Source organism: Ambystoma mexicanum, chromosome 1q (assembly GCF_040938575.1).
Source record: "Ambystoma mexicanum isolate Mex_15411 chromosome 1q, UKY_AmexF1_1, whole genome shotgun sequence".
In the NCBI taxonomy this organism is placed as follows: Eukaryota; Metazoa; Chordata; class Amphibia; order Caudata; family Ambystomatidae; genus Ambystoma; species Ambystoma mexicanum.
Genome location: NC_090922.1, coordinates 137,023,436 through 137,040,210, shown reverse-complemented (window position 1 = coordinate 137,040,210; position 16,775 = coordinate 137,023,436).

Here is a 16,775-nt window from a genome sequence, read left to right as displayed (position 1 = left end):
CATGCCGGCCATCGGGAGCGGACGAGCTGGGAACATAAGTGTTCCCAGCGCGTCCTCTCCCGAAAAAGGATCAAAAAGAAGGTAAGTGGGGTTGGGAGGGTGGGAGAGGGATGGGGGGGTGAAAAAAATAAAACGTACCTGCGTACCCGGTGAGGGACGAGGGAAGGCTCCAGCTGTGTGGAGGCATGGAGCGGGGGTGGCCCCACTCTGGGTCTCCACACGGCTGGAGGCTTCCCTCGTCCCCCTGCCGGGGACGCAGGAACAAGAAGGTAAGTTGGGGGGGCGGTGGGAGGGAAGGGAATATAAAAAATACTTACCCGAGTCCCCGGCGGGGGGCGAAGGCAGCCTCTCAGCCACGCCTCGAGCCTCCTCATTGGCTGAGGGGCTGCCACGCCCCCGCCGGGAATCCCGACTGAGGTATTCCCGGCCGGGTAACGACCCGGCGAGAGCCAATCAAAATGCGTGTTGCATTCTCCTTGGCTCTCGCCGGGTACTAATGTAAAGTGAGTACCGGTGGGATGGGGGCAGAAGGGAAATGTGTATGTTTGTAGTATTCAGCATGGGAACCCAAGCAGGCTTCAATAATCCTCAATGCAGACATCTGACGTTGTCCATTATTAATCGTGCATCAAAACGGTATGGCCACATATCTGGTAGAGTCGTCCCACTTCATAATTTCAGAGCCTTCAAAATGGAGGTTAATACAAAATCGGCTATGAATTCTTTCATACCCTTGTAGAACATTGTGTAGAGAAGTGTTTGGAAAAGAACAGATTGGGTGGCGAGTTCCTGTGACATATTGATTTTGTCTGAATTATGAAAAGTAAAGTGGTCTTTTGTAGCCACTTTGGCGGACTCTTGACACATCCTGGAAGCAGATTTCTAACATGATCTGCCTTGATGTCGTACATTATATTGAGAAAGATCATTGATTTCAAGCTATTTGTGTCATAAAGTATTTAACTTACAGTATATTGTTAGGGTTTGCAATGCCTGGATACCTTTTGATGGTACACTTTTGTGTATTCAGAACAAAGGGATGGCCCTTTCCTTGAGCCATTATGTTTGCTCCAGTTGACATAAAAGGGGAGCAGGATTCCAGCAGAGAAGTCTCCAAAACATATAAAGCCTTGTCCCTCATTTCAGATATTCAGGGGTCAAACATTACTGGGAGTGGATGAGATCTGCCATCCTGTGGCCCAAACAGAAAGGTTCCAATGCACATGCATCCAGTTACGCCTACTTATACAGTGAACACCGTCCAGGGCAGAAGCGGGAGGGGTGCCATGATGGAAGGGATCTATGTCTGGGCGTCGCTGGGCAAAGAACGACATAGTGGAAGCCTGCCAACAAAAGGCCAACCGCAAGGTCGTTTTTTGCTTCTTACCCTGCCCTGTGCCTCTTTCAGCCCGCTTCCGAACCTGTTTCAGCTCCCTCCCCACGTCCCAATCTCAGACCCACTTCTCCTTTCACTCCTCTTCCTTCACCTCCCCCCAAATGGTGCCACTTAACCCTAGTCCCATTACCGCTCGATGGCCAAACTCTTGGGCGTCATCCTACGCCTGCCGCTCTTTTGCGCATCAAGCTTCTCTCTAGTGGGATCCAGGCCGCTAACGGATGGAACCGGTGATCTTAGCAATGGTTAGACTGCTAAGAGAAACAATCGCCGGTAGACATCTTGCAGTGTGCAGCAAGTCCTCTTGCACTACCTCAAATAGTGTAAACTGACAAGGTCACAAACCCACTTTTGACCAACCTCCATACATTGCTGATGCACCTCAGGTGGCTGGGTGGATTCTCCCTACCACAGCGCCACACTGACCTCAATGCCCACTGCGGCAAATCTGGGACAGATGCCTCTTAAAAACAAAGCTGGCTGTTGAACCTGCCAGTACACTCCCCACTGACCCGCAGAGTCAGGTGATTGGCAGGAAACTGTCAATAAAGACAACTTGTTCACTTAGAAGAGATAATTTAGGATGCTAGTTCTGCCGGTTTCCCTGCACCTGCCCCATTCAGGACCGAATCCACCACTGTTGTGTGACCATTGGAATGTGAGTTAAATATCACTACTTATTGCAAAACATGGAACTGCATCACTAGAGTATAGATGACTGAATCCAAGGCTTGAGTCAAAAGAGTAGACGCGTCACTTGAGCCCAAGCAAAGGTGCTTGATTGGTTGCTTGACCCTCTACCGGTGTGCATAGTGATGTCAAATTTCCCCACAAATTTGAAGTCTTGAAACAAAAACATTTTTGCATATTAAAGGACATTTTGGGGAAACATTGAAATATATACAATATCTTTTTGGATGCCAGTTTATGGTCTGCAGCATGTGTTTTTTTTGGGGGGGGGGTAGTCTGCATTTCGTGTGTTTTTTGTCATGAAGGGCTTTGTGGGGAGGCACAACCTTTTGATCTGATGCCTCCACTGGTAGCTAGAAGAAGGGGGATTGTGTGATCATGACAGCGGAGCCCTCTGAAAAGGCATGTCACAGTGTTTCTGTGGGCTGCATGCAGAAAAGGGGGTTCTGAGGTGTAACAATCATTAGCACCCGAGGTGGGGGGCGCAGCCAATCAGGTTCCGTGGATCAAAGGGACATGTGCGCCATCCCGTTCAATGAATGAAAATCCTTTTTTTTTGTAACACCCCGGGTTACCACTTCGGTTACCAGGTGTGCTAATGGTGTTAGCACCCCGTTCCAAAGGCTGGAATGGGGGGTAATATCCCGGTGCCCTCGTTATAGGGCCTTGCTTCGCTTGGGCCTATAACTTGGGCTGCCGGGCCGTTACCCCTGTTCCCGCCCTTGGAACGGGGTACTGACGTCATAGTCTAGCCTTTCTAGGGATTGCACACAACACAATATAAAAACCTGCCAAAAACACAAGACAGATGCCAAGCAATCTCCCTGATGATCGGCTGCAATTACACAGTACCTACTTCATTTATTTACTTTTGGTTTGTTATAATGTATAGACCCTCAGTTAGGTATCCGTAGTGCTTTACAAAGGATGAGTAATAAATAAAAGCAATAATAAAATAAACAGGGATAAGAAACAGGGATCTGTATAGTGCTCCACACGTCACCAGAGGCCTCATTATGGGAATGGTGTTAGTTTAGTTAGCTTAGTTATTTATTTGTAGAGCGTGCCAAGCCCGTAGGCATCTGGGAGCTATGCTTACATATTACAAGAAAATACAGCAATATATTACATAAGGGCATTGCATATATACATCAAAAATTGTGGAAATTACATTACAAATATACATAACCCATGGTACATATAGATACAGACATGGTGCAAAAGAAACGCAGGTCTACGCAACAACACAAAGCAACAAGTCATGGTAGTTATGTAATCTAACTATTGTGGTTGGATTGTCTGATTCTAACTGGTCGTGGTTGTGTGACCTGGCTGGGGTCTTGTTCCAGAAGCCATACCTTGAGATATTTCCTGAATAAGAGGTAGGAGGGTTCCTCTCGTAGTGTTGTAGGGAGGGCGTTCCAGTTTTAAGCTGAAAGGACCGGGAAACTGACTCCACCTGCTTTTTGTTGCTTAAACCGTGGGATATTGGCACAATTCATTTGGGCTGTTCTGGTTGGCGGGGTAGAAGTATAGCGAGTGATACTATTGGACAAGTATTTAGGAGCCTGGTCAGATAAGCACTTATGAGCGAGGGACAATGTTGTGAGTGCAATTCTTTGCTTAATGTTAAGCCAGTTTAGGGTATGTCTAGTTTCAGAGATGTGTTGTGTCTTTAGGATATTCAAAACTGCCCTGATGGCGTTGTTTTGAATAATTTGCATTTTGTTAAATGCCACTTGTTTACAACCGCCACATTACCGACTTGTTATTGCATGCAATAGTTACTCGAAGAAGAACATATAAAGTACTACCGGAAATCAGTATTTGTTATATACCCGATGCAGTAATTTCTACGTAACCCAAGTGGTAAAGATCCCATGCGTGACCGATTCATAATTGGGTGGTTTTGTAACAATCGCCAGTATATATAATTCCACATGTTTTTACTGTTACCACCACACCCATAAAGAAGCCCTAGATGCTTTCTGGAGAATAGCACTTTTTACTTCTGGACCCTTTGAAAAACATGAGTTCTGAGACCCCTGCATTCACTTTCCTATAAACAAATCAATCATTCATCTCCCCAAGACCAAACTTGCCCACACAGGCCGTCCTCTTCACACCGCGTCCCAAGCTAAGGGTATATTATCACAGCTCAGGACCGCTTACGGGCAAATCTCCTGGTTGGTGCACTCCCCTACTCTACATGCATGGTCTGTGTTTGGGGCTTGCACCCGGACGTGTCAGGGCTGCATCCGTCTCTCATTATCTTTTCATACTCACTAATCAAAAGGGTCAGTGGGGAATTTCACAGACTGGTCCTTAGCGCGTGAGGCCCTTTAGAGTCTCCATGGTGACACCGCAGTGCTAATCCAGGACGGGGCCTTTGCAATTAGTATCCATTATTGTCAGGGGGCGTGCAGAAGATGTTAATCATAATGAGAGCACCCGGCGAGATCATTAAAAATAACGAGACCCAGTTCTGATACCAGCCTGACCCTAGAATTCACGCTCTGCATCGCAGGCTTTCATCAGCGTAGATTAAGCTGGACTGAAGGGCGGTCAGCAGTAGATGTCCGGAGCCGCTCTTCAGCGGTCTACCCCAAAAAAATTATGGAACCCAAACAAGCATTCAATTCAATTATGCAGCCAGATAACACTCCGCATTAGGTCACGTGAGCTTACAATTTCCTCCACTGACCCCCATGTTTCCACACAAGTAACACGGGTTTCCCATGCACTGATTGTACATTTAGTTGAAACCACTCCTCTATAACCGTCTTAAAATCACTTGAAACAGGGACACCTAAAGTGGATGTTAGAGAAACAGTTTGAGCGTTTCAGGCCACCTAGGTGGGCAGACTGCTATCACCTGGCGAGCCACAAAACACACTGCACTGCCATGTCACACTAGTCACCTACCCATAGGAAAATGGGGCGTCCCTTCTAGAAACCGTGCGTGCACTAGAAACAGAAACGATTTCTAGATTGCTTCGATGAGCACTTCGCAGCCCACGCTAAAAACAGAAAGAATCCAATTTTCCCCAGGTGCCTGGTAGTGCTAGAAACACACAACTATTGTACCTATCACATTACTAAAAATAGATGAAATCATCACTTTGTATTCCTAGGTTTAGACTTTCCAATCTGCAATATGGCCCATTTGCACTAGAAATGTTTGTTTTCTATTTCTAGAGTATGTGGGCTTGCACTCGAAATGAAAAAAGTACTATTTCTAACGCAAGCACCATGTCACGATCGAAGGTCATCCTACAGATTGCGTTTAAGTCCTTATTTATTATTTACAAGGTCCTTCACCATAAGGTTTCAGAGTACCTCGCTGACCACTTCAAAAGCCGCCACCCCATGAGCACTTTAAAATCCTGCACTGTCAAAGACCTGTCCCCAACCTCCTACTTAAAGAAGCCCATTGCTCTCCTCGGCCCTCCCCCTCAACTATACCATCTTCAGGGCAGACCACCTTTATGCCAGAGGAGGAGGTCTTGCCCTCATTGATAAATCCTCTCTAAAGTGCAGATCCATGCCTATTCCCCCCACACCTGGGTATGAAAAGCTTCTACTTAAGCTCACTACAAATCCCAAATCTACCTACAATCTTCTTCTGCTGTTCCGGCAACCTAATGGCCTTTTCCACCCAGACATCGATATCCCCCTCCTCATCACCACTCGCCTGAAACCAACTACCAAATGCATAATTTTGGGTGACCTCAAACACTTGTGTATAGGCGCATTATAAATTCCATAGCATATCATATCATCTTTAATGACACTTCAATCTACTGCATTGGCACAAGCACTAGGAGACATGAACTTCCCCCAACTAATCTCCTTCCCAACTCATTCCAAATGGCCCATCTTGGACTGGATCCTTTCAGCCAATGCCACTGTTGATATCTCTTCCATCAGTACAGTACCACGGTCAGACCACTCCCTCATAGAGTTTAGTCTTTCCCTCACCATACCCTACATCGCTCGTTCACCGACACTGAGACCAGTTTTGGTCCGTAATACCCGCAATCTGATGCATGAGGCCCTCAAGCCTACACACCTGGCATCACTTAACACATACTTTATGCCCAGCAACAAGAATCCCCATGATTTAGCCAACCTTTTCCATGTCAGCCTACTGCACACTACGGATCAGCATGCTGCAATCAAAGCCAAAACCCACAAACACACAAACCAAACAACGTTTTTTTAACAGAGGAACTTCTCACCTTACAAAGAAACAAAAGAGCCCTCAAACACATCTGCAAAAAGCACCCTTCCCCGAGCAACTGCAAATCTCTCGCCATCGCCTCTAACTCTTACAAGAAAGCAGTAGTTACTTAGAAACCCCCATGCTCACAAGCTCCATGATGTGCACGGATAAAGCCTGGTGCAGTAGTATACATGACACCCTCACCGACTGGGCCTTCCACTTTCTTTCCTGCCTTTCATGGTCACACAAGTCATACAAGAGAAGGTCCTGGCAACCATCACGCTGCTAAAGCCCTCCAATTGCAAGGGTGACACCTGTCCAGCATCTCTGTCTTCATTTCCACTTCTCTCCCGAGGCCACAATGTGGATCGAATCATTCCTCAGTGAGGGCGCTACTAGAGTGTTCATTGGCGATGCAGCTGCTGATGCCATTTTGGTTCCCCTAGGTGTCCCAAAGGGCTCTTGCCCATCAACCACACTCTACAGCACATACACCAACGCATAATGGGTTTGAAGGCTGCAGGTGTATGCCCCGCTTCCATTACATGGAATGCGGGAGACAATACAAAACTAAACAGCCTTTCACCACCGCCTTTTCCAGGCAACACATGTTATGCCTGTCTTTTTGTTGGGGACATTTTAACATGGAACCTGCTTATCTCAATGTACCAAGATCTGTGGGTGATCAGTTCAGTTGTGTCATCAAGCCTTGATTTTCCCTGCTGCCCCCTGCTCCTTCTTGGGGCACCACTACATAATGTAATAAAATATATTAAGACATGGGCGGTAAGTGCTCGTGTTTCTCTTACATAGAGAAGGCAATGGTGGAAGTGCTTGTTTTTCACATGTTTAAGCACCACACATCCAGGTGGTGTACATCCATGTGGTCCTGCGAAGAAACATGTTCCATGGCGTTTTGTGAGACACATCTGTTCCACGTGCATCCATTGCATATGTTGAAGGACGTGCAGGGCCAGAGACGAGGTGTCATAGGCTGGAGCTGTAGTGGGCATGGCCTGGCAAGGAGGGCATTGTGAGGGGGGATAGTGGCAGACAAGGTAGGGAAATAAAAGGGAAATGGGGCATGGATACTGCAGAGTAGATAGGGGTGGGTGTCGGGGGTCACAACAGATTAATAGTTAGTGGAGTCTGGGCATGAGGGAAGAGACAGAATTTTGGCGGCATCGCCCAGATTAGGGCGAGTGTTATACAAACCAGGGGACAAAAAACATGTAGAAATTCTTGCGCGTATTGGAATCCCTGATGTCAACCAGCAGTTTATACAGACTTAAGTAGTTCAAACCTCGTTGACGCTTTGTTACTGTCTCAGCTCCTGTGCCTGTTCCTGGTGTGGTTTGTGCGCTGCCAAGTGACATCTATATATTTCTGTGGGTCGCTTTTTTACAAAGCTTGAGCAGGTGCTTTAGAAAACAATGTAGCAGACATAGAAATGAGTCCCAACAGCAGATCAACATTAGCTTGAGTTAGCAAATCAAATGATAACATGTGCCTCTCTACAACTGGCTGTAGTAATCCAGCTGCCCTCCCCACGATGATGCTGTACTGCGCGGATGTCGCAGGAGGAAAGTCTAGAAGCAGGGAGCACTGAAAGCGGTTATGTTGTGAAAGAATATGCTAGAAGCACAGAGGCGCGTGTCAGAAAGCAGTGAAAAAGCCACATATTCTCCGTGTATGGGAACTGCCAATAGTTCAGCTTCTTTTTTACTGTAGGACTGAAGAGCAGAGGTGAGGTGTCTTCCGGGTTTATGTTATGTTTATGCTGACTTTTATTCATGTATAACGTACACAGGGCCAATGAGCATAAACCAAAAATGCTAAATGCAAATGCAAAAATTAAGGCGCACAATAAAGAACAGAATCAAACCGACAACAAGACAGAGAAGATATTTTCAGTACCAAGATCAAACAAAATCCGGCAGCAGTAATCAAGATCAGGCCATGTGGTCATTAAAGGCGACTCCAGCTACACTTTATTCAACCAGACTTCTTAAAGAGTGCCAAGGAATGTGTTTCTCTAGGAGCTAGTGGAAGGCTATTCCAGAGAGAAGGAGCCGTACAGTCAAAGGCCAGTCTACCAGCTCTTTCGGGTTTGACTCCAGGAACGTGTAACAAGTTAGTGTTAATGGAGCGCAATGTCCGACCACCAGACTTGAAGGTAAGCCTGGATTTGATATAAAGTGGGCCTCTCCCATGTAGGCACTTATGGACAATGGTAAGAATTCTAAAGGCAAAGCAATCTCTCACTGGTAACAGCTGCAGGGCGCGTCAAGCCTTTGTGACATGATCCCTATGCTTAATTTGATCCACTATTTTGACTGCGCCATTTTGAAGTGTCAGTAGCTTGGTTACATTGCCACGCATGGTACCTACCGTGTAACAGACTGCCACAATAATCCATCTGTGCTCCAACCGGTTCGTACCGCATTCAGCAGAGCTGGTGTGGTGATAACTGAACATTGCCAGAATGTGGGGGACCTGAGATTCACCTTGGGCTGAGCATGGGAGGGGGGTGTCTTCAGGGCGCCTCCCGAATTCAGCAGAGTTGCTGTGATGAGAACCGAGAATTGTCAGAACAGCAAGGCTTGATGGAAAACTGCAGGTCTGCCATTAGAACGTTTTTTCTTAAAACAAGTTTTTTCTGTGACAATTTCCTTATCTTCCACCTGCCATACCTTTAGTCAAGACCATCAGTCAAATTGCAGAGGACAGCGAATGAGGCAGAGAGGCAAATAAAGGGAAACAACACATTTACGCCAATGCAACCTAACCCACTTAAACAATGCATGTATTATCGTTAGGCGAGATTTATGAAACGTGGTTTCTTTAGTAGGTTAGTTGGTACCTTAGGTGGCCAGAGTCTCTGTGTTGTTCCACATGGTTACCTCAGCAAAGAGAACATGGGTGGCATCTGTGCCTTGTAAGCAGACGTCATTATAATAAAAAAAAGTAAAGTGAAAAATGTCAAATGAAGCACAGTCTAATAATCCCACAGACTGCTAGCGAGCATGGGCACGTGATCCCCGTGCTGAAAAAAGCGGTTCTTCTAACATATGGCTAGGTGCTTCTCTAGAGCACCACACAGATAACACAGCAACTTGGAAGGGAAACATACACCTAAAGGAGCAGGGTAGGGCTAGCAAACTTTAACAAAGGCACTCATGTGTGAAGAGGAACAGACTGGTTGCATAGAAATATATCAGCCGAGCAAGGATGGGGTATGGAAAAAAGACTAACACTAGAAGAAAGACTAATGTACTGCAGAGTTGCATATAATTACATGGGCACCAACAAAGTTTCCAAAGCACGGTGGGAATCTTTAAAACGTGCCCTATAGTTGCTTGACTTGATACAGAAATTCTTTACACAAACACCCACAGGGGAACGTGTCTAAATCAAGCGTAAGTCAGAGTTACTACTGGTAACTCAATTTGTGAATCAAATAGTCCCCCTCTCTAAACCCTAACACAGAGTTGCTCCTTGTAACTTGTTTGTGAATTGGTTAGAGTGTTGCAATAGCAGTAAAAGTGTCGAAAATAATAATGCACAGGGCCTAATTTACAAAATATTTTGCTTGCTACAAAGTCACTTTCTACGTAAAAGTACACTTTGCGCACGCTAAAAAGTAATTTCCGATTCATGGATCATACTTTGCGCTGGTCCTTCCTACTGTGCGCTGTGCCAGTGCTTTGCATGACAGACAGCACAAAGCATGGGATGAGCCAACCCAAAGAAATAGGTAGGCGGTGTAACATAAAAAAAACCCATTCCATGAGGAAAATGAGGAAAACATGGCGTGGGAAGGGACACACCGTGAACAAGACAAACACGCCCTATCAAGCGCTTAGGAAACCCTATTCACAGAAGCTATCACGCAATTGCCTGGAGTCCATAGGAGAATGCACATCTCACGATCTTACAGCTACGTGATACACGTCTCAAAGTAAAAAGCGCGATGAAAGCGCAAGTATAAAAGTGCAATGCAACCCTATAGAAAATGGGACTTGTACAATGGCGGACCCTGCTTTAGTAGCCAGTGCTGTAACACAAAATGGGGGGCCCCTGCGAGCCATGCTGAGGGCCATCTCCCCACCCCCTCAAGCTCGGCAACAAAGCATGGGCTGCACCACACTCTGGGCATGCATGTACCACCATGCATGTACAATGGGCATGATGATCATGCTGCGGGGAAATGCCCTGCACTGCACTGCACTAGGTGAAAGTTGGAAGTATGTGTTTTAATCACACCTTAAATCTTTCACCTAGCATGGAAACAAGGGGGCTACTCCTGGCTCCTGAGTCCTGGCACCCAAATGCACCAGCCAACTCTATAATATGCACAGTTATGATACCATAGGAAAACGTGTTCATGCTGGCTTTGCTAGTATGCCCATGTATGAACATTCCTGTGTTGGCTTTGCCTTAATACCAGAAAACTCTCTGGCCACAAGAAGAAACATGTTACTGCTGCTGCACATTTGCTTAACCAACCCCCACACCACCAAGTAAGAATACTCATGTTGACTTTGCCTTCAATGCCAGTAAAACTTGCAATGTCACCGTAAGAAAATATGTACTTGCTGACTGGACAAGTGCCCCCAAATTTCACATTGTAAGAACACACATCATGTTCGTGTTGCCCCTTATGTGAGTAATAACTGCCATGCCACAGACTTATCATGTAATAACGTCATGCTTGCTAAATCATGCATGGCTGCCATTAAAAAATGCCATGCCACAGTAAGAAATGGATAGACTGCCTGCACCCAAATGCCAGTCTAGCTAGGTAATATTGTATCACGCTTGAAGCTGGCGTTATCATGGATGGGTGCCCAAAAATGCACAAACCCCCTGCAACCCACCAAGCCCTTCCCTCCTTGCCACCAAATCCTGCCCTTTACCCCCCCTCCCCAAACTACCTGCTCAATGGCCATCCCAGCAAAAACCAACTCATGCATGCAGGGAATTAATTGGGCCAGAACAATACAGTGCTGTGCTTCGGTAAAAATTGTCTTGCCGGAGCACCATTCAGTATAGACCCGAGGCCCAAACCCCCCACAAGTTGAGGAAGCTATCTGCCCCTGACTGCAGCAAGTCTCCTGAATGCTGTGCCTTTAAAGTATCAATGCATGCAGCAATATTGCCTTCAAAAACTGCATCTGGAAGCCGTACTTTGCACATCAGGACAGCCCAAACTCAAACATTGAAACAGTACAAAGATGTATATGCATCTAATGCATTGTACACATTTTACTGTCATGATGACTATTCTGACAGATGACATCAGCATCATACCAAGTGCGCATTGCATGCTCAGAAGCAATGCACAGTTTCATTACTATCACAGACATGTTTTATAAATTGGTGGTCATTCTTATGCTCCCAAAATGCACTTTGTTTTTTATGCAAAGCAGCCAGCATCCTCTATTCAGCGCACCCACATAATTGGACACCTAGATCCGCCCCTCAGTCCCAGCCACACCCCTGACAAATACCACCAAACTGGTGAGAGAACATCCCTCCACCCAAATCATGTTTTGGATTTGAACCGTTTTTAGTGTGTGTTCATTTAATATTTTTAGATGTGCTAAGTCTATGTTACAATGACAGTTAATGTACAATTGGAGGGCTTGTTTTCCAATTCCATTATGGATGCCACATGTCATCTGCATTGAGGCATCGTCCAATCCTATATTCCGGGCACCCACATTATTGGACACCTAGCTTTGCCCCTCTGACCCTGCCACACCACTGACAATCCGCCTCCCCCACAACATTCAGTCTCTCTGATAATCACACCAACATACATACACCAAACACTTGTTCAGTCGCATGCACACATAGACCTCCCATACAGAATACACTCACTCAATCACATTCTACATTGCACAATTCACCCTTACATGCATGCATTCATCCATCCATCATACACATGAAAACACCCTTGCTCGCATGCACGCACGCACGCACGCACGCACATACATTTAAATGAAAGTATTTTTTTTCTTACCTGCTGCTGGCGCAAAGGACTCCTCTCGCAGGCAGGCATCCAGCCGATCTCCCTGAGCAGCACCATGCAGACAGGATCAAGAAAGCAGGGGCTCACCCTGCTTCATTGTTCCTGACATGCGCAAAGGAGTCAGGGCACCGCAATAACAAAGAAATGTTCCAGTTGCACAGCGGGAATGGGTCTTTCATCCCGCGGTGCAAACGGAACATTTCTTTCTGAAAGAAATCATTTCTTTCAGAATTTGAACTCCGACTTTTGAAACAAACTATTTCTTTCAGAAGTGTCTGGAGGCTGGACACTCCCCCAGGACATGGTGTGGTGGGACCCACCAAACCACAGGGGCTTTGGGGGCCCCCGTTACGCCCGTGTTTCTAGCATTGATCCTACTACATGGAAGAAGAAGGAGGAGGATGAGAGGGCAGGCCAGAATCTTCCATCCATGAACAACATTATTTGGCATGCAAGATGAGGTGTACGGAAGATACCGATTCCCTCCTCATGTCATCCTAGACCTGGTCAGGGAGTGGGAGAATGACCTGACATCACCCACCATGTGCTTGCATGCACTGACACCCCTGGTGAAAGTACTATCAGCTGTACACTTCCTGGAAACCGAATAATTCCAGCAAAACACAGGCATTGTCAAGGGCATATCACAGCCCACCCAATCCAGGTGCCTCCACCAGGTATTGCGCTGCATCCTATCACATGTGCATAAGCACATATACATGCCACTGCAGGCAAGGCAGAGAGTGTGCCAGGAAATGTACACAATTGCACATATTCCACGTGTCCTGGGAGCCATTGACTGCACACATGTAACGCTACAGTCCCCCCGAGAGACTGAGCACATCTACCATAACAGGAAACATTGGCATTCCATTAATGTGTAGGTGATTTGTGATGCCGATGGACACATCATGCTTGCCAATGCAAATTACCCGGGATGTATGCATGACAGCTACATCTTTTGCCATTCCTCCATATAACAAGCCATTGCATTGGGAACCTTTGGAAACACCTGGCTGGTGGTTGAGTTATCAAATATCATGCACATACAAGCAGTCACATGACACACAGAAAAACAAGCAATGACAATCAACGCTAACAACAATTTCCCACTTTGCAGGGGACAGTGGCTACTCACTCTCACCTTTCCTGCTGACACCCATCAAGAATACTGCCACCCCAGGTGAGGCAAGCTACAACATAACAACCATAGCCACTGGTGGTATAGTGGACCACACATTTAGGGTGCTCAAATCATGCTTACGCTCCCTTGACCACTCAGGTGGCGTATTGCTATATGCATGCCCTGCAGTATGCAAGGTCATTCTGGCATGTTGTGTTCTGCACAATATTGCCACACATCGTGACATAGCAGTAGAGCTGCAGGAGGGACACCACCCTCATCCACAGGCAGGACCCATTTCCATAGTAGGGCAAAGGGCAAGTGTCAGGACACACACAATCAGGTAGTACAAACATACTTCATCTGAACTGCAACCCCTGTGGCGCACACACAGTGAAGCCACATCCCAGATGCCCTTCAATGGTGCAAAAGTGCTAATGCAGCTGGCACACAACAACACTATGAGAATGTGCGTCTGTGAGAGGCAAACTCTATGTGCCCCATATGGCACACCATCCACATCCATCACATCACATGCACAAACCACCTACACGGTCATAGCAAGTGAAAATAAGAGTATCCTTGTCACAGGCACAAAATCATAAACCGAGTGAAGACATTCCCAGGCACAATGTTACCATGCTATGTGCTCCCCTGAGTGGCATGCACCAAGTGCAACAAATGCCTCACCTGGCTGCCATCCTCATGATGTCTCCCGCCGCAAAATTTCTGCTGGACCTGCTCACCTCCACACAACTCAGGTCAAATCTCATAACAGAGTAAAGACACCCCCAAGCACAATATAGCCATATCATGTGCTCCCTTTTTGGCATGCACCAACTGCGACAAAGGCCTCACCTGACTGCCATCTTCAAGATGTCTCCCTGTGCCTAATTGCTGCTGGACCTGCCCACCTCCATCCAGTACAACCATGTACATGCACTTGAAATGGGGAAAATCAACATCTGCCCACTCAACCCCTCAACATGCATGTCTCTAATGACCTCAACGTGTCCCAGTTCAATCATGAAGATGCTCTTCAGGAATACCAGAAAGCAAACTAACCAACCACTGGATACACACACATGAATGAAAAGGTAACACACCTCTCCCTCAACATTCATTGACCATATCAATGGGAACACATCAGCAACATGACACATGAGGAGGACATACTGGCATCCTACACCTGCACCTCACCAGCAATGCACAGCACACTACACACATCACCCACATGCATCCATGTCAACTGGATCATCCTCTGATGCAGAAAGAGACAGTTAGGTGTTTTGCATGCCCATGCAATGTGGGCAGGGGTGCACCAGAGGCCATGGATATGTTATCCAGAGTGATCCCCATCACACCTCCACTACAAGGATGAGATTAGTGGGTTTTGAAGAACACTGGGGGATTTATTGAATTTTTGAAAATTGAACTGCTTAATATTGAACTGCCAAAAACTATACTTGACTATCAGTGTGTAATAGCAGATGTGAAAAGATATTTATTAATCACAAGAGGGTAATATGCCCAACGCGTTTCGAGATGTGCTCTCTTCTTCACGGGCAAATACAGTTTCAGTTTTTTCAATCTAGTCAAAAAAACAGTCAGACATGTGTGTGATTAGAAATCAACTAATTTGAAGAATATACATTTAGACATTCGACAATGGCATAAATCAAGATACTTTGCAAAATGTCCCATAGACTTATTAAAATGACAATCATTAGTTTGAGGAAACGGTCATTCATGGAATCATCATGATTTAGCAGATACTATGTTATGAAGAGGCGATTGAATGGTAATTCATTAAAGCTAAAGTGGATTCAAGAATACCTATATTTGTTTTGCAAAGATAGGATAATGTCATTCTTACCCTGTTTGTGTTTAAAGGATACACATAGTAAAGAGTGGAATGTGTGTCCATGCACAATAGTGGCAGCTTGGATCTGCAGAGGAAAGTTGAAATATCCAAATTAGGGATGCTACAGTATTTTTATGTAATGATCATATTTGTAAGTAAAGGAGAAGAACATATCAGCACAGGAAAATAGGTGCTGTACAGAATAATCTGTTTTTGTGGACCAAAGATTTTGCTTTATGTAGGTTCACTAGCAATCACTGTAGGATGCGTGAGGAGATCAGACCAGCAGTCATGCGGACATGAGATGGTCCTAGGAATGAGGTAAGATAGCTATGTAAATATAAAATAAGTTAAAGAGGTAGCAAAGGTATGCTATTATTCTACCAATGGTTTAGCCTAAGGTAACTTACTTGTGGTGACAAGAGATGTTCCTGGGAGTAAGAGCGTTCTTGGGAGTCCGGTGGACTGTCTCAGGCTCCAAGGTGAATTGTATTGGTAATGGCAGCATTGCCTTTTATACTTGTTTTGTCGCGCGGCGAACCGGAAGTGACATCATCGCGTTGATGATGCAGATGACGTCACATTTGTAAACAAAACTTTTTCGTGACATGCAGAGCACGTACATAACTGGTGTCCAACTATTAAAGCCATTTTTTTTTTTTAAAGATAGAAATAAGGTGACATTTCTTCTCAGTAATGAAATAATTGTCTTTGTCAGTAAAAGGACAAATTCGAACAACAACTGCAGTGGCTGCTGTAAGGCAGTGGTGTCAAGGCCCAGGAACTCTTCCTCTCCTGTCACGGTCAGAGTCACTCATAACAAGTCAGCCAATGGATACCTAAAAAACCTGAAACTCTTTTTAGAAATAGAGAGATTGCAACACCTGGGTGGTGTGCAGCAGTATGCCCAAACAGTACTGAAACATAAGAGTGATTTATTAACTGATGAAGATATGTTAAACACAATAAACCATACTGTTGAACAACACAGCGCAAAATTAGACCAGACCAAGACAGAGAAGGCCAAAACTAGTAATACCCTGGAACAAAGAATAGACACACCTAACACCCAAGGGATCCCAAAAATGATCAAATAAACGACCAAGTTCACACTAACAGATGACTTATGTGACAAAGGAATTAGTAGCCCCGAGATAAAAATGTGTCTCCTCAACACCAGGTCTCTTAACAACCACGCACAATGCATACATGACTATATTATTGAGGAAAACATTGACATACTATGTCTGACCGAAACATGGCTGCAAGATCCATGCCGACCCACCATAGACACGGCTGTACCTGAGTGTTTTACAATCTTCTACAAGATCAGAGAGCAGAGAGCAAGGACTAAGGGATTAAGAAATAATATACACTTGTTTCGATCACCCATTTAATGTCAGGGTTGCAAAATCCTCCTCCTCAAATATACCCCGACCA